The sequence below is a fragment of the Cupressus sempervirens genome, unplaced genomic scaffold (genome assembly GCF_028749045.1).
Source record: "Cupressus sempervirens isolate cs-2001-9-10 unplaced genomic scaffold, ASM2874904v1 CseChr00s100001_01, whole genome shotgun sequence".
NCBI classification, from domain to species: domain Eukaryota; kingdom Viridiplantae; phylum Streptophyta; class Pinopsida; order Cupressales; family Cupressaceae; genus Cupressus; species Cupressus sempervirens.
Window position 1 is genome coordinate 3,815,839 of NW_028322205.1, and position 19,021 is coordinate 3,834,859.

At 34.3% G+C, this 19,021-nt stretch overlaps 2 pseudogenes; both read left to right on the top strand.

Annotated features, from left to right (window-relative positions):
* The first annotated feature begins 8,805 nt into the window (after window positions 1–8,805).
* On the top strand, window positions 8,806–9,437 carry LOC149527876 (putative isoprenylcysteine alpha-carbonyl methylesterase ICMEL2; annotated as a pseudogene).
* Window positions 9,438–10,445: 1,008 nt separating this feature from the next.
* Window positions 10,446–17,919, top strand: LOC149527877 (isoprenylcysteine alpha-carbonyl methylesterase ICME pseudogene; annotated as a pseudogene).
* Window positions 17,920–19,021: the final 1,102 nt, after the last annotated feature.

Here is a 19,021-nt window from a genome sequence, read left to right on the forward strand (position 1 = left end):
AGGAAAAATATTGATAGTGTTCTAAATCATAAAATATTCATCAACTTCACCTCACTTTATTTTAAAATAATAGAATATCATGTGTTTAGCATATTTTCTTATAGGTTTTTGGGCAACAATAATAATTATGAATGATACATAACTAAATTTTTATTTGTACTAGGGGAAATGCATGAATGATTGTGCAAGATCTAACACACTTAATGACCCCTTGTAGTACACTTATAGGTAATTAGGATACATTATAGCTAGCAATTTTCCACAATCCATTAGAATTCTTTGTTTTATTTTTTAGGCAGATTGTGTTACAACTTTTGCATCAATGTTTTAGATCACACTCTATGATCCATCATCATGATGAGAGAGCTAAACAAATAATGTGGTAAGATTGCAGACCTAGTATGGATAAGAGGGGAAGGAAAGGGGGTTGGGGAAGGGGGGTTGGTGTACAACAATCAAGAAGAGTTTGATGTTTAGCAATAAGGTAAATAAGGGGAAGGAGAACAAGTAGAGGGAGAATATATATTAAGATGATATATCTAAAATGAGAAGACATAAGCAAGAAATATGAAACAATCTTACTAATAAAAAAAATGTGAATTATATATATAATGCGGGTATCCCAAAAAGTAAATATAAGTTAGAAATGTTGGAAACTTAAAAATAAAATAAAATAAATAAAGAAAAAGAAAAGAGATAAAGATACAAATACAAATAAAAATAAAAATGATAATAATAATAATTATATATAATAATAATAGTAATAATAATAAAAATAATAAAGACCCCAGTATGGGTCCATTAAACAATAATGATGGATTTTAAATAAAAGTGCTTAAGTGTGTTTGTGTGTGTGTGTGTGTGTGTGTCTACACACACGCGCGCGCACACACACACACACACACACACACACACACACACACACACACACACACACACACACACACACACACATCTATGTGTGTGTGTACTTGACACAGACATGCTACATAAACACCAAAGAATGAAATTAAAAATAAATAAATAAATAAATAAAAATGAAAATATATAAGTAAAAACTATATATATGTATATATATATAGAATAAAAGAGGAGGAAGTAAATAATATAAGTGCATGCATACAGACAAGTGTGTGTGTGTGTGTGTGTGTGTGTGTGTGTGTGTGTGTGTGTGTGTGTGTGTGTGTGTGTGTGTGTGTGCGTGCGTGCATGCGTGTGCTCGTGCGTGTGCGTGCGTGTGTGTGTGTGTGTGTGTGTGTGTGTGTGTGTGTGTGTGTGTGTGTGTGTGTGTGTGTGTGTGTGTGTGTGTGTGTGTAAATAAGTAAAAATATAAAACTAAAAATGAAGAAAGGGGCAATATGAGCAAGCAAGAGAGGGAGAGTAGTGGGGGATGTTGGGGTGAGAGAGAGAGAGAGAGAGAGAGCTCTTTAGGGGTGACACAAATAGTTTTTGATAGAGGACAATAAGGGTTTCCATGAATGGCTAAGAAATAACCCTTTATCTCAATTAAGGTCCTAGGGTGGTTGCCAATTTCAATGGTCTCTTTAAATTTTTGCCTGAGGAAATTATCTTCTTTGCATAAGACTTATGCATTCTCTAGGAAAATGTGGTTTTTGGTGGTTAAGGAGTGCTAATCTAGGACTCTAGATACCATTAAGGTGTCTTTTGAGTCTTGAAGAGAGTGGATATGATGTTTAACCAATGACAAGGGGTTGAACATACTATGAATGCCTTTATTGGCTAGAATTTTGACAATCTTGTGGGAGATATCATTGATAAAGGACAACATGACCCTATGAGAGTGAGAGATTTTAGGGGGTTTGGATTAAGAAATGAAAAGGATTTTGGTTTCATTGATAGCCTTTTTTATTTGTCTACTTGAGTACCCATTCATTTAGAAGACATTGCAAAGATGTGAGAGCTCAAGGTCTATGTGTTCATCATCACAAATGCAGAAGGCTCTCAAGATGAGCATCTTAAGAACACCAAATTTTTTACTAGGGTGGGGGTGTGAAGACAAATGGAGGTATCAATCTATGTGGGTTGATTTTTAGAAGACTCAATGACCTATGGATCCATCTATTTTTTGATGAGTAATATGTCAAGAAAAGGGAGCTAGTTGTCCAACTCATTCTCTAACATGAAGGAAATGCAAGGAGTGATGCTATTGAGATGGGTAAGGAAGTCTTGGATTTTTTCTAGGCCATGGGTCCAATAGATGTTTGTGTCATCTACATATCTTTTCCAGCTTCTAGGTTTGAGGGGAAAAGAATTGAGCACGATTTCTTGAAAATGTTCCATGTATAGGTTCACAATAATGGGAGAAAGTGGGGGGCCCATGGCAACCCCATCTACTTGTTTGTAGATAATGTCTTGGAATGAAAAAAAAATGGATATAAGACATAATTCAACTAATGTTGTGATTTCATCATTAGTCTTCAGCTTAACAATCTCCAAGGAATCTTGGATAGGAACTTTAGAAAACAGGGAGACGACATCAAAACTCACAAGGAGGTCAGAATCGACAAGCATTTTTTCATTGATGAACTCAAAAAAATGGGATGAGTCCTTGATGGAAGAAAGAGTATTTTCAACTAATGGTGCAATTAGTTTAGCAATGAATGGAGCAAGAGAATAAGTAAGGTATCTAATGGTGTCGATAATGGGTCTAAGAGGAACCCCTGTTTTATGAATTTTTGACACACCATAAATATAGGGGGTTATTTCTTTTGTAGGAATGAGGCACTTTTGGGTCTCATTGTTGAATGACGAGCAAGATATTTCTCTCTTGACCTTCTTAAAATTTTTGGAGCAAGGGTTACACAATAAGATTTTATAAGTGCATTGATCTGAAAGGAAGAGCAACATTTTGGATGTGTAGTCTTGACAGTTCATGATGATAGTGACATTCCCTTTTTCTGCCTAAGTAATGACAAGGTCTTCGTTCTTAAGAAATTCAATAAATGCTGATCATTCAGAACTAGGAATGTTGTTCCTTGGAGGTTTGGCATGCCTCAATGCCACTGCAAAGTCTTGTCTAACTTCTTTCGAAAGAGAAAATTAGATTCTTGATTTCAATGAGAGAATCTATATGGGGAACATTCTTTGGGGAAATTACAAATCCAAGAACCCATTTTAGAAAATTAAAATCTTGGGTACTTAATGGTGCATTAGAGAGATTTATGACTAATTTTCTCTCCTAGTCTTGGATGTATGATGACCCCCAAGTGTGGTGAAAAGAGATGGGTTGGGTGTCATGAGAAATGGGATGAAGATAAGAACGCACTTGATCAATTTGATGTGAGGACCTTGAGGCATTGATCTCTTCAAGGTCCTAACATTAGATTGATCAAGCATGTTTAAATCTTCATCCCATTTCTTAGGATACCCAACCCATCTCTTTTCACCACACTTGGGGGTTATCGTACATCCAAGATTGGGAGAGAAAATTATTCATAAATCTCTCCAATGCACCATTAAGTGCCCAAGCTTTTAATTTTCTAAAATGAGGCCTTGGATTTGCAATTTCCCCAAAGTACATTCCACATATTGATTTTCTCATTGAAATCAAGAATTTAGTTCACTCTCTACCTTTTGATGTCACAAAAGAAGTTAGTAAAGACTCTGCAATGGCATTGAGACATGCAAAACCTCCAAGGAACAACATTCCTAGTTTAGAAAAATCAACATTTATTGAATTTCTTAAGAACAAAGACCTTGTCATTACTTGGGCAAATAGAGGGAATACCACTATCATCATGAACTGTCAAGACTACACATCCAAAATGCTACTCCTCCTCTTAGATCTACGCACTTATAAAATTTTACTATGTAATCCTTGCTCCAAAATTTTAAGCAAGGTCAAGACAACAATATCTTGCTTGTAATTTTACAATGAGACCAAAAAGCATATCATCTCTACAAAAGAAATAACTCCCCATATTTATGGTGTACCAAAAATTCATAAAATAGGGGTTCCTCTTAGACCCATTGTTGACACCATTGGATCCCCTACTTATTCTCTTGCCTCATTCCTTTCTAAACTAATTGCACCATTAGCCAAAAACACTCTTTCTTCCATCAAGGATTCCTCCCATTTTTTTGAGTTCATCCAAGACAAAACACTTTCCAATTCTAACCTCCTTGCGTCTTTTGATGTCATCTCCCTCTTTAGTAAAGTTCCTATCTAAGATTGCCTGGGGATTGTCAAGTTGAAGACTAATGATGAAATCACAACATTAGTTGAATTATGCCTTAGATCCACATTTTTCTCATTTCAAGACATTATATATGAACAAGTACATTGGGTTTCCATGGGCTCACCACTTTCTCCCATTATTGTGAAGCTATACATGGAAGATTTTGAAGATATCATGCTCAATTATTTTCCCCTCAAACCTAGATGGCAGAAAAGATATGTAGATGACACAAATATCAATTGGCCCTATGGCCTAGAAAAACTCCAAGACTTCCTTACCCATGATAGTAGAATCACTCCTTGTGTTTTCTTCATGTTAGAGATTTAGTTGGACAACCAACTCCCTTTTCTTGACATCTTGCTCATCAAAAAACTAGATGGATCCATAGGCCATTGAGTCTTTTAAAAATCAACTCACACAAATCAGTACCTCTATTTTTCGTCACACCAACACCCTAGTAAAAAATTTGGTGTTCTAAAGATGCTCATCTTGAGAGCCTTTTTCATTTGTGATGATGAACATATAGACCTTGAGCTCTCACATCTTTGCAACATCTTCCAAATGAATGGGTACTCAAGCAGAAAAATCATGAAGGCTATCAAAGACACCAAAATTCTTTTCCTTTCTCAATCCAAAGCCCCCAAGATCTCTCACTCTCATAGGGTCTTATTCCCCTTTATCAATGGTATCTCCCACAAGATTGAAAAACTTCTAGCCAATAAAGGCATTCATAGTACATTCAAATCCTTCTCATTGGTTAAACATGGTATCCACTCTTTAAAAGACTCAAAAGACACCCTGATGGAATCTAGAGTCTACAAGATTGAATGTTCATGTGGTGTTCCTTATACAAGAGAAACATGACATGCTATCAAGACTTGATTAAAAGAACATGGGGCTAACATAAAACATGATAGAGTTTCCAAGTTAGCTCTAGCTAAGCACTTCTTAACCACCAAACACCACATTTTCATAGAAAAGACATAGGTCTTATGTAAACAAGATAATTTCTTCAAGCAAAAAATTAAAGAGGCCATTGAAATCAGCAACCACTTGTGGAACCTTAATTGAGATGAAGGGTTATTTCTTATCCATTCATGGAAACCTTTATTATCCTCTATTAGGAACTATTTGTCTCACCCCTAAAGATCTCTCTCTCTCTCTCTCTCTCTCTCTCTCTCTCTCTCTCTCTCTCTCTCTCCAATGTCCCCCACTGCTCTCCCTCTCTTGTTTTCTCATATCACCACTTTCTTCATTTTTACTTGTATATTTTCATTTGTTTACACACACACACTTGTGTGTGTATGCACACACTTCTATTATTTACTTCCTCCCCTTTCATTTTATTATACATACATACATACATACATACATACATACATACATATATATATATACATATATATGTATATACATATATATACATATATATGTATATGTATATATATACATATATATGTATATATATACATATATATGTATATATATACATATACATATATGTATATATATGTATATATATATATACATATATATACATATATACATATATGTATATATATACATATATATATATATATATGTATAGTTTTTACTTATATATTTTCATTTTCATTTATTTATTTATAATTTCATTGTTTGATGTTTACATAATGTGTCTATGTTAGGTACACACAGAGACACAGATATATATATATATATATATATATATATATATGCAAACAAACACACTTAAGCACTTTTATTTAAAATCCATCATTATTGTTTAATGGACCCATATTGGGGTCTTTATTATTATTATTGCTACTATTATTATTATCATTTTCATCTTTATTTTTATTTATTTATTAATTTAATTTAATTTTTAAGTTTCCAAAATTTCTAACTAATATTTACTTTTTGGGATACCCACATCATATATATATAATTCATATTGTTTTTTATTAGTAAGTTTGTTTCTTATTTCTTGCTTATGTCTTCTCACTTTTAAATATATCATTTTAATATATATTTTCTCTCTACTTGTTCTCCTTCCCCTTATGTACCTTATTGTTGAATCTCAAACTCTTATAGACTATTGTGCACCCACCACCCTCCCCCCCCGCCCCCCACTCTTCCTTCCCCTTTTATCCACACTGGGTCTACAAACTTACCACGTTATTGTTTTCACTCTCTCATCCTGATGATGGATCACAAAGCATGATCTAAAATGTTCAAGGAAAATTGTAACATGATCTAGCCAAAAAATACAACAAGGAATTAGGATACATGTTTGGCTTAAGGGGACCTACTGAGTCCACTAGGCCATTAAGTGTGTTATAGCTTACACAATGGGTCCTAATTGGTCTTAATAGGGAACAATAGGTTCTATTAGGTAATAATGCACTTATCTTAGGTTTTTCCACACATGGACCCCTTTTGTTACACTTATAGGTAAATAGGATACATGTTTGGCTTAAGGGGACCTAGTGAGTCGACTAGGTCATTAAGTGAGTTATTGCTTACATAATGATCCCAATGGGTCTAGATAGAGTGTAATAGGTTTGATTAGGTAATAATTCATGTTATGTCACATTTTTCCTCATAGAGACCCCCTTCTAGTATACTTATAGGTAATTATGATACATGTTTAGCTTAAGGGGACCTAGAGATTTAACTAGGTCATTAAGTGTGTTATAACTTGCACAATGGGTCCAAATGCATCTTAATAGGGTACATGTAATAGATTCTATTATGATGCATGCATGATTGGAAAATTAGGTCTAAAGGTACACCTAATAGTCCAAGCACCCTATAGAGCTAACACAATAGAATCAAATAATAGAGAATAACACCAAGGAGAAAAGAACCAACAATATCTTTATTGACTCATCAAATTATTAGCAAACATGCCAAATTGTAAGGCCTTTTGGGTTATGACCAATACAAGAAGATTACAACTTCAAGATCCACGATCTCCAAAACTTCTAAATCTAGACTTGCTCCTCTATGCTCATTCACATCTCTATCTCAACTCTCTAAGATATTCTTAACCTAAGCCTTAAAATCTCTACTTATACTTGCCAAAATTTCTTTAAAAATATTCTAGACCTTTACATAAGAGAAGGCTAACCTTAAAACAATCTGCACACATCCGAAGACAAGATTCTTACTTATGACCCAAAGTAAATACAAGAGTCATCTCACACTAGGAACCAATCATATATAAACTTGGTCAAAGAAGTAACTGAGAATCAACAAACATTAGGTTTTTTGGGACTCAAAATTGAAGCCTCGATTTTGAGTACCATTGAAAAATCAAGCCCAATGAGCACTTTTTGATGCATATGTACCTAGCTATCCTTTTGAAGTCCAAGAGGTGTTTAATGTTTCTAACACCATGCATTCAATATGTCTATGTGTTCCATCATGATAAATTTCCATTTTGATCCATTTCGTTGAGTCCCATTTTGAGCAATTTCCAAATCTACATTTTTGCTTAAGTGTCAAACAACAATAGGAGGTTGTGTTTGCAATTGAATATATCACACCTAGTAATTCTTGATGAATCACCTCTTAGGGAGTTTTTAGTGTCCACACAAAATAGCCCATGTTTTAGACTTTGATTTGTTTTGAATCCATTTGTCTAGGTTTTGAATCCCTCAAAGTTGGTCATTTATTGTTGTCATACTGATATGAATTGTTCTAAATTTTGGGAAGCCCTATTTGACTTGTGATAAATTTGACCTAGTTAAACAAGATGAGAAAATTCCTTTTGTGTTGCATTTTAGAGGTTAGAGACTTGCTACATTTCAAATTTGAGCTTATGACGAATCTGTTTGATTAGTTTTCAAATGTGATTCCAAATGCAATTTCTAACTTTTTACTAATGTCAAGAAAAGCAGATTTGTTGGAACCTCTATTTGTGATGTCACAACTCTAAATCCATGATAGGTGAGATCAAATAGATTGTACCACTACATTTTCCTCTAAAAATACTTCAAGTGTGCCAATTTTCAAGTCTTGGTGAATTTGTCTGCACACTTTCCCAGGTCCATTCTATTTGCAAAAAAATGCCTTTCTACCATTGCTTCCAATCTAAAAATTATGAGTAGCCTACTTTGACCATTCACCAAATGCATCCTATAATTCATCATGAACCCGAATCCTAGATCCAAGTTTTCCTCATGAAAGTGATCTAACACCCCATTTTCAAAGCCAAATCTATACACAATTTATAGTTTTCTGACATGTTTTCTTGTAGGTAGTTTTGAAAGGGAAACTTTGGCAGTCAATATCTTTTAACTGAGAATTCGTCATGAGACAAGTTTTGACAGGGTGTAAGCATGTGAAATAGAGAATCAATATGTTTTATTTTAGAGCTCAGTTAGAGGTTTGGTTCAGTCTTCAAGCTGGTCGAAGGACCTTCTGGCATTAAATTGACAATTTGTAGATTAATGGTAAAATGAGCTTTAATTGATGGTTCAATGATTGAACTTGATTCTAATCAGTACGAGAGGGTGAATGGATTACTTTGGCACTTCAGGTGTTTGAAAAAAAAAAATTTTAGTTGGACCCACTTTGGGGCCTGACTAATTCCACTAGGACTAATAAATTTTGAAGGAATATGTTGGATTTGTATACACCATAGAATAACCATGATACAAAACTAGTAGTGGCCTTTGTAACTAGTGGTGCCTAGATTATTGGGTATAAAGCATAGGGTTCTCTTCTTGGTCAAGAATTGGTGGAAAGAGATGTTATTGTTGCATGCATTGATTACAGGGTATTTCATTTGTATGACAAAATATTGCTCAATATGGTGGTGATTGAAGCAGGATATATGTGGTGGGGTAATCAGCGGGTGCACATATTTCTTCTTGTGCATTGGTTCATTATGCAATAGAAGAAGCTAAAATAGGAAGAGAAAACCTTTCATGGAGAACCTCTCAAATTAAAGTTTACTTTGGTATTTTTGGCAGATATAATCTACTTCAGCTAATGGATCATTTCCATAATCAAGGCCTATATCATTCTATTTTTCTGAGTGTAATAGAAGGGGAAGACTCTTTGGCTCGCCTTTCTCTAGAAATACTAGACCCCATGCAAGGTGGGAAGGATAAACTTTTGGAGAATATTATTTCTATCATTCATGTAGGAGATCTAATGGCTCTAGCAAATTATGCAACTGGACCTCCAAGAAGATTCCTTTTGCAAGAGATCCTATTGAAGCTAGCTCACAAAGTTATCCTATTCTAACTGTATAGAAGATAGGATGATGACATATATAAGATGGAAGGAGCCGCAGTCAAAGGAGGACTCCCTAGCATAAGACAATAATAGAATAAGAGCTCTCATGACACGAGGTGAGTAGTAGGAGAGGCATAAATGACAAGGAACATGGCATTCATCTTAATAACAAGAACCTATATTGATTGCTAAAGTGATAGAGGGAAATACACATACCTTGTCTTATGCAAGAGGTCCAAAAATTAAAGAAGTTGGTGCGGGAAGCAATATATAGATCCAAAGCGCCAACAGGGTAGTTCATGCCAAAGAAGAAGACCCACAGCATACGTAAGAGGATGAGCTTCACAATCAGGCATAACATGCATAAACTACCTTGAATCTCCCCTTTTCCAAAAAGATGAGCTCACCAGTCAATGATTCCTCTATGAATGACAATGTTGTAATGCTCTATTTTGTTATAAACTTTGCTTTTTCTCTTCACGAGTGCCGATTCAATTGATCTAGTATCCTAGTCACACTATGTAGCATTGATGGGAAGTGATAGGAATTTTCACACGATGTTGTACATGGCTTACTACAAGTCTTGAGATCAATCTCTCTATATTTATGATTTTGAGTGCAATATAAAAGGAGAGATCAGATGAATTTTATCCCACATTTGTTATGTGGTAAAACTTTGGAGTGTTTAAATAGAAAAACACACAATAGGAATGTTGCCTTTAAGACAAGACCTTTTAGAAGGAAAACTACATGGTGTGGGGCCAGTGGTGGACTAATTGGAGGTGACCAGTACACAATAATTTTGAACCAAAGTGACATCTTGATGATGTGGCACCAGACAGTGAGCTTAGATCCAAAGGCATAGGATTATGCCATGTGCCACATCATAAGGTGGGTGCTTGCCCACATTATGAAGATGTGTGGAGGTTAAGTAAAGTAGGGAAGCATCAAGCTTCCATGCAACTAGTGTGGTGTCAGAACAACAAGCTTAAATCAAAATGCACAAGATTGTGCTACATGGCACATCCTACAGTGGGCACTTCCCCGCTTCAGGAAGTTGCTCGAAATATAAGCAAAGCAAGGAAACACCAAGTTGCCATGTACCAGTGGGTCCCAAACAATGATGACATGGTGGGTGTGTCCAAAATGGTGACATGGTAGTCTGGAAAAGGTCAGCCAATCAGGTGTTTCCATGTGGCAACCTGATCAAACCAGGTTTGACCTAAGTTTGAAGGGTGGGAAAATTTTGAAAATGATAAAATATATATTTTAAATTATTTTTTCAAAAAAATGCACATCTAGATTTTTTAATTGAAAAGTGGTATATTCTAAAGTGTAAAATTTGGGATATTTTTAAATTTTTGAAAATTAGAAGAGTAGACTAGATAGTTTCACCAGAGGTAGGATTTTGAAAATGAGATTCTGGGAGTTCCTGAGAAGCAAATATAGTGATATTATATATCACCAGAATTGGGAGAAGAAGAACTTTTTGATTATGAGGTTATTTTTTGCATAGGAAGTCACTGGTTTAGATTATAGGCAGAAATGTAAAATTAAGGCCTTCTTAGTGAAATGGGCTAAAATTGAAAACATTGTTACAGGCATGGTAAAAACACATGGTAAAAGGTTGGTTGGGATAGTTTTGAGGATATTATACCCATTTTGGTATAATTTGGCTCCAATTTTCAATTTTGAGAATATTATGTTTTCAGATGTGATGAATTTTGGGAATTGAAGTAGGAGTCATGATTCAAAGGTTTTCATCATTTAGTAGAGGTATTTCCAAGTTTGTACAAGATAATGGTGAAAACCATATTAAATCAAATGGGTAGAAAGGGGAAAGGGGTTTTGCAATAGCAAAGGATAGAATTTCAAGTGGACACATGTTGTCTTTAGATCAGATCCAAGAATTCAATCCTTTTTTGTATCTTCTTCTTTCTCATCATTATAAAGGTGGGTTCTAGTTTTGGAGAGAAAACTACTCACTGCTATGATACCACATGGGTTCCAATCTTGAGTTTTCTTAGATTTGTGAAACTAGGGTTCTAGTCTTGATCTGTTCTTATCACTATGACACCACATTCTTCACCATATTTTCTCTTGTATGACAGAAGTAGTGAAGATAATATAGAAAGTTTAGATCTATTAGGTGTTTTTCATGTTTTGATTTCGTGCATTTGAATGTATAGTTTCAAATAAATGAATACAAATGAACAAGAATTTCTTTAGTTTCATTCTAATTCTTATCTCCTATCTCTGTAATCTGTAATCATATATGGTTTACAGGCAAAGAACTGAGACCCATTTGCATCCCCTTATGGTTGTATTCTGATGTGTTTGGCTATTGGAACAAAGGGCCAATTAAATGCTTGATGTGTTTGACAGGGTTGTTGATTATCTGAGAAGGATATTTCATAATAATGAGGTCTTAATAAACACTGATGTCTGATTCACAAAGTGATAGGATAGATCTGATGTCTTGGTGTATGAAATATGTCCTTGATATCACAGATGTATGTGTTTGATTCATGAAGTGCCCAATAGATAAGGCATTTGTCCATCTACAAGATCATTTGTTCTTACTGCTACATATCTGGGGTTTTACTAAATTCAACATCATTAATCAAATTTTTTTTCCCTTTTATATTGAAGAGCTAAAAGTGTTGCGTACTCATCTTGTGAATTTCATAGAATTTCAATTTGTTACTACACATCTTTGTTATTACAATATAGGAGATTAAGGGTTAAATCTACTGTAATAGATTCAAGAATATGTTTAATTATACCAGTACCATATAGATTAAATATGAGGTCCACCCACCTAGGTTTTGCAAAGCCTAAAGTAGAAGAAGGGTCTAGCCTTATAGTTGGCCTGATGTCTAAAATGGCATGTTGAAGATGGGAGTTAGCTACCCCTAGATGTGTCTTGTTCTCATTGGGATAATTTGAAACCTGTATCATTTCAAAACACCAACAAAATGACAACTTTGCTAGGGATAAAGTTTGTAAATACCTGATATATTTTGCATATTCAATATGGTATTGACCATCTAAATCACCAACAAAATGGTGACTCTACTGGGGACTGTATTGAATCTGAATGATAGAAAAATCTTGAGAATTTAAAAAGGACATTGAATACAATAGGAGAAGTGTATGAAAAAGTTGCAAGAGTAAGTTCTCTAATGTATTTTTCTAGTTTTCTTATTCAAAATGTCATGCACCCCAGTGATGCTTTGCTCAAGACAATAGCAGCTTTGAAGGATTGAATGCAAATTGTGTTGTTACTAAGTTTTATTTCTAGTCAATTCAACTAATTGTGGTTTTCAAAGAACTATTATAAATGCAGAGCCAGAATTGTTTAACGATGGTTTCTCTTTTCTAAATGTTTAATGATTTGTAAGTTCTATCAGTTGAAAGTTCAGTTCAGATTTTCCATGCTATGAATCATGTTTTAAATCTTTCTCACAATTGTGAGTGGCAACTCTCTAAAGGATCTTTGTACTATTGTAGATTAGTTATATATAAATATTTTCAAAGAGTTTTCAACTTGGTAATGCAGATCTGAAACCTATGTTAAGTTTTAGACAAGAAGAGAAAGTCTGTGAGTTCCTAACTAATGATTTTTGAAGTGTTGTATGTGATCTACTGTCATAAGAATTTTTTAATGTTAAAAATGAATCATAGCAGTGATTTCATTTTTTTCTCATCAAGGAGATGGCAACTCTACAAGGATTTGATCAGTGGTGTGAAGAATTGAAATCAACACCTATGCCAGTCAACAGATCAATATTTTCATGCAACACTAATGGTATTTTACACTTTCATGTGATTTAATTTCCATGAAAGTAAGCTTTACAAAATTTTCTCTGTCAAGTCAATTTTTCCAGCACTAAGTAGGAGAATGGTTTGGTGAATCTCAGCATACTTTGTGAAAATAGGTTTAGCAAAAGTGTTTTAACACTTTGAAGTATGTTTGAATATTTGAATTGGTAGAAAAAAATTCAGATCTGGTGCAAGTAATGAATTCTGAAAGTAATTATGGTGAATGAGTTTTAAAGTTGTAAGAAATGTCAAATTTCATTTCACCTAGTATGCAGTCCATGGATAAGAATTATAGATCTATTTCTGCCAAGAGATATATGCCATTAAATTTTGATGGCATTAATGGGTTTCCAAAATCTATACTGTATAATCTCAAAAATTATTTTCCTAAGTTTAGTGGGAACCATGAAAATTCAGCCGGTCATCATGTTCAGATATTCAGTGACTTGGTTGGTGATTTTGAAATTGCTCATAAAGGTGTTCATATGAAGTTGTTTGTTCAAATTTTAGAGGGAAATGTTAGGGATTGGTTTTCCTTTCTACTAGCATGTTCAATTTCATCTTGGGATGAATTACTTTCAGTCTTTATGAAGCAGTTTAGCGAAAGAGTAAGCATCTTTGATTATTTTGATAAGCTCTTGAAAATCCAAATCTAGAATGGTGAGTTAGTTCCTAAATTTAATATCAGATGTGCAAAGGTTTTAAATGAAATTCTCAAAAGTTGTAAACTGAATGATCAAGTATGTCTAATTGTTTATCTTGATGCATTTGATAAAAAGATGATCCACCTATTAAGAGATAAAGAGCCTAAGACTTTTCATCAAGCATTCATGACGGAAATAGAGATTGAGAATAAAATAAAATATGGCTTAACCCGAAGTCACTTCTCTAGGAATGGTTGCCAGCAAGATGAGGTGCAAAAGACAGATCAATGTCATAAAGATTATTTGATTTTAGATCAACAAATAGGTACTACTGCTATTGTAAGTCATTTTCTCAAAAATTCAAAATTAAGAACATGTGAAAATGAATTTTCTTGGCTTCAAGGAAGAGATGATTTTGTTCTTGATGAATAGGGTGCACTATGTTTGTAGTATTTCAACAATGGATGACAAGGTGGATTCACTTGATCAGTCAGATATGCAAGAAATGATTTCTCTTATTCATAGATTGCATCATGTTGAGAATGTTATAAAATTCAAATTTCAAAGATATTCATCTCAATATGAGAATGAAGAAGCTAAAAGTCATGTTTCAAGTGATAACAATAAAGTTGTTGATCTAACATATTATGAAGAAGCATCATGTGAAGACAATGATGAGAGTTGTGGCTCGAGTCAAAAAGAGGATAGTGGTGGTACATGTTCCTCTTCATATGAATCTAATGCAAATTAGGAAGAAGAAAGAAATTATGGAAGTGACCATTCATACGAAGATAACGAAATGGTGAATCTAGTTGGTGCTAATGAATTTGACTATGAAGATTTCAATGAAGGGTTGTCAAGTGTTCTTACATTAGACAATAAAGATCTAACATGTAGTGAGGGGTTTAGGAATGAATCATGGTCTATCTATAATGGTTATCCTAAACATGGTAATGAAGAGAATGTAATTATGGATACTATATGGTTGTTAGAAGAAATAGAAAGTGGGTTTTCATATAGTTCTAATTTTTCTCCATATGCTGCGAGTCTCCATGAAGATGAAATGGGTAGTGAGTTTAAAAGTATAGTAATTCTTTATATGATGAAGATCCTAATGATGATCAACCTATATTTTGTTAAGATGTTCAAAAAGGATCATTACATGGAGTTATCAACCCACTATTTGAAGAAGACATGGAATGTTCAGATTTGATTGAGGATGAGTTTAATGATGGTACATTATCCTACTACTATAAGAGAAAAGATTGTTCTTCTTTTGAGTATGATAGTTAACATGATGATGGTGCATCTTATGAGATGGATGACAAGGTGTTTGATGAAGTTGTTGTGGAAAATCAGCATGCACCTTGTAATGAGTTTTATGATGGATATTTTAATATGATGCTTGATCCATTTGTTGATTTTAAAGAACCATTTAAAGATCCCAAATTAGTTTTAGATGTTGACATTGATGACATGTGTGAGTACAAATTTGATTGCTCATTCGAATATCATCCGGTTATACATAAGGATATACAATTTGAAGGTAAGTGTGACCTTTTCCCCCAAGCTAAGTATGAAGCTTTCGTATCCAAAACCAATGGCATGCATGATTTGTTCATTGGAGGAGATTTTTAGTTTGAGTTTGAAATTTTTGAGCATTTTGATCAGAACTTTCATAATGAGCATGGTTGAAAATGAAGCTAGTTTTTATATGCATTATGAAAGTGAAGGTGTAGATTCAATTTTGCTAAGTGGTGTGTTTCAAGATGTTAATCTGATTGGAAAGACTGATATGAATAATATTTCTAGCTTACCTCATGAGAATGCAAATAAAAATCAGATTTATGGCAGAGGTAAATTTTTTGTTGGAGTTCAGTGGCCCGGGGCCATCGTTTGTACATAGTAGGAGTAGTTGTTTCTTGCTTTCAATAAAGTTGTTCAAGAGAGAATTTTTTGCTATAAGGTGTGTATTTTTCTTCTTCTAGAGCTATAAATACTTACCATTCTCACAAGGGACATGCATCCCTAGATAGAGCCACTGTTGGGACTCAAAATTGGAGCATCGATTTTGAGTACCATTGAAAAATCAAGCCCAATGAGCACTTTTTGATGCATATGTACCTGACCATCCTTTTGAGCCCCAAGAGGTGTTTAATTTTTCTAACACCATGAATTTAGTATTTCTATGTGTTCCATGATGATAAATTTCCATTTCAATCCATTTTGTGAAGTTCTATTTTGAGCAATTTCCAAATCTGCATTTTTACTTGTGTCAAACAGCGACAAGAGGCTATGTTTGCAATTGAATATATTGTACCCAGCGATGTTTCATTACTCACCACTTTGGGAGCATTTATTTTCCATACCAAAGAGCCTATGTTTCATATTTCAAGTTGTTTTGAATTCATTTGACTAGGTTTTGAATTCCTCAAAGTTGGTCATTTATTGTTGTCATACTAATATGAATTGTTTTGAATTTTGGAACGCCCTGTTTGACTTGCTATAACTTTGACCTAGTTGACCAAGATGAGAAAATTCCTTTTGCATTGCATTTTAGAGGTCAAGGACTTGCTACATTTGAAATTTGAGCTTATGACGAATCTTTTTTATTAGATTTTGAACGTGATTCCAAATGCAATTTCTAACTTTTTACTAGTGTCAAGAAGTGCAGATTTGTCGGAACCCCTTTTTTTGATGTCATAACTCTAAATTTTAGTCTAAAAATACTACAAGTATGAAAATTTATAAGTCTTGACAAATTCATTTACACACTTTCCCAAGTCCATTCCATTTGCAAAAAAACCCCTTTCTGCCATTGTTTCCAGTTTGAAAATTCTAAGTAGCCTACTTTGACCATTTTCCAAATGCATCCTATTATTTGTCATGAGCCCAAATCCCAGATCCATGTTGTACTCATGATAGTGATTTAACACCCCAAATTATGTTTCTCCAAGTGTCAGTTTACCCAATTTTCAAAGCCAAATCTGTATGCAATTTACTGTTTTCTAAAATCTTTTCTTCTAGATAGTTCTAAAAGCACAACTTTAGTGGTCAATATATTTTGACTGAGAGTTCATCATGAGATGAGTTTCAATAGGGTGTAAGTATGCAGAACAAAAAATTAGCATGTTTGATTTTAGAGCTTGGTCAGAGGTTTGGGTCAGTTTTAAAGCTGGTCAAAGGACCCTCTGGCATTAAATTGACAGTTTGCAGATTAATGGTAAAATGAGCTTTAATTGATGGTTCTATGATTGAACTTGATTCTAATTAGTACGAGAGGGTGAATGGATTACATTGGCACTTCAGGTGTTTAGAAAAAAAAAAAATTTAGCTGGACTCACTTTGGGGCTTGACTGATTTCACTAGGACTAATAAATTTTGAAGGAATAGGTTGAATTTTTATATACCAGAGAATAACCATGAACCAAAACCAATAGTAACCTTTGTAATTGGAAGTGCCTGGATTATTCAGATAAAACTTGGGGTTCTCTTCTTGGTCAAGGATTGGTGGAAAGAGATGTTATCATTGTATGCATTGATTACAGGGTATTTCATTTATATGCCAAAATATTGCTCAATATGGTGGTGATCCAAGAAGGATATATTTGGTGGGCTAGTCAGCAGGTGCACATATTTCTTCTTGTGCATTGGTTCATCATGCAATAGAAGAAGCTAAAATAGGAAGATAAAATCTTTCATGTAGCACCCCTCAAATTAAAGCTTACTTTGGTATTTCTAGCAGATATAATCTACTTTAGCTAGTGGATCATTTCCATAATCAAGGCCTATATCATTCTATTTTTCTAAGTATAATGGAAGGGGAAGACTCTTTGGCTCACTTTTCTCCAAAAATATTGGAACCCATGTGAAGTGGGAAGGGTCAACTTTTGGAGGATATTCTTTTTGTCATTCATGCAAGAGATCCAATAGCTCTAGCAAATGATGCAACTACACCTCCAAGAAGATGCCTTGTACCAAAAATCCTATGGAAGCTAGCTTGCAAAGTTAGCCCATTCTAACTATGTAGAAGATAGGCTAACAACATATATAAGATGGAAGGAGCCACAGTCAAAGGAGGACTCCCTAACATAAGACAATAATAGAACAAGAGTTGTCACAACATGAGATGAGGAGTAGGGGAGGCATAAATGGTAAGGAACATGGAATTCATGTTAAATAAATAGAACCTATATTGATTGCTAAAGCGACAGAGGGAAATACACATAGCTTGTCTTATGTAAGAGATCTACAAATTAAAGAAGCTGCTAGGGGAAGAAATATAGATCCAAAGTGCCAATAGGGTAGTTCATTCCAAAGAAGAAGACTTGTAGCATAGGTAAGAGGATGAGCTTCACAATCAGGTAGAACATGCATAACTCCCCTAAATCTCCCCTTTTCTAAAAAGATGGGTTCACTTGTCAATAATTCCTCGATGAATGACAATGATGTAATGCTTTGTTTTGTTATAAAATCTACTTTTTTTTCTTCATGAGTGTCAATTCAATTGATTTAGTATCCTAGTCACCGTATGTAGCATCAATGTTTGTTAGCAAGGCTCGATGGGAAGTGATAGGCATTTTCACATGATATTGTACATGGCTTACTGCAAGTCTTGAGATCAGCCTCTCCATATTTGTGATTTTGGGCACAATATAAAAGGAGAGATTAGATGACTTTTCTTCCACATTCATTATATGGTAAAAATTTGGAGGGTTATATAGAAAAACACAAAATGGGAATGTTGTCTTTAAGACAACACCTTTTAGAAAGAAAAGTGCATAGTGTGGGGCTAGTGGTCAGCCAACTAAAGGTGATCAAATAATAATTTTGAACCAAAGTGATGTCTTAATGATGTGGCACTAGACAGTAAGCTTAGATCTTGAGGGAAATGATATCCTATTGTGGGTGCTTGCCCACATTATGAAGATGTGCAAAGGTTAAGTAAAGTAGAAAAGCATGAAGCTACCACATGGCAGTGAGCCTGATCATAGATGATGTGGTGCCAAAACAACAAGCTTAGATCAAAACATGCAGGATTGTGCCACATGGCGCATCCTATGTTGGGTGCTTCCCCTCTTTAAGAAGTTGATCAAAAGATAAGAAAAGTAGAAAATCATCAAG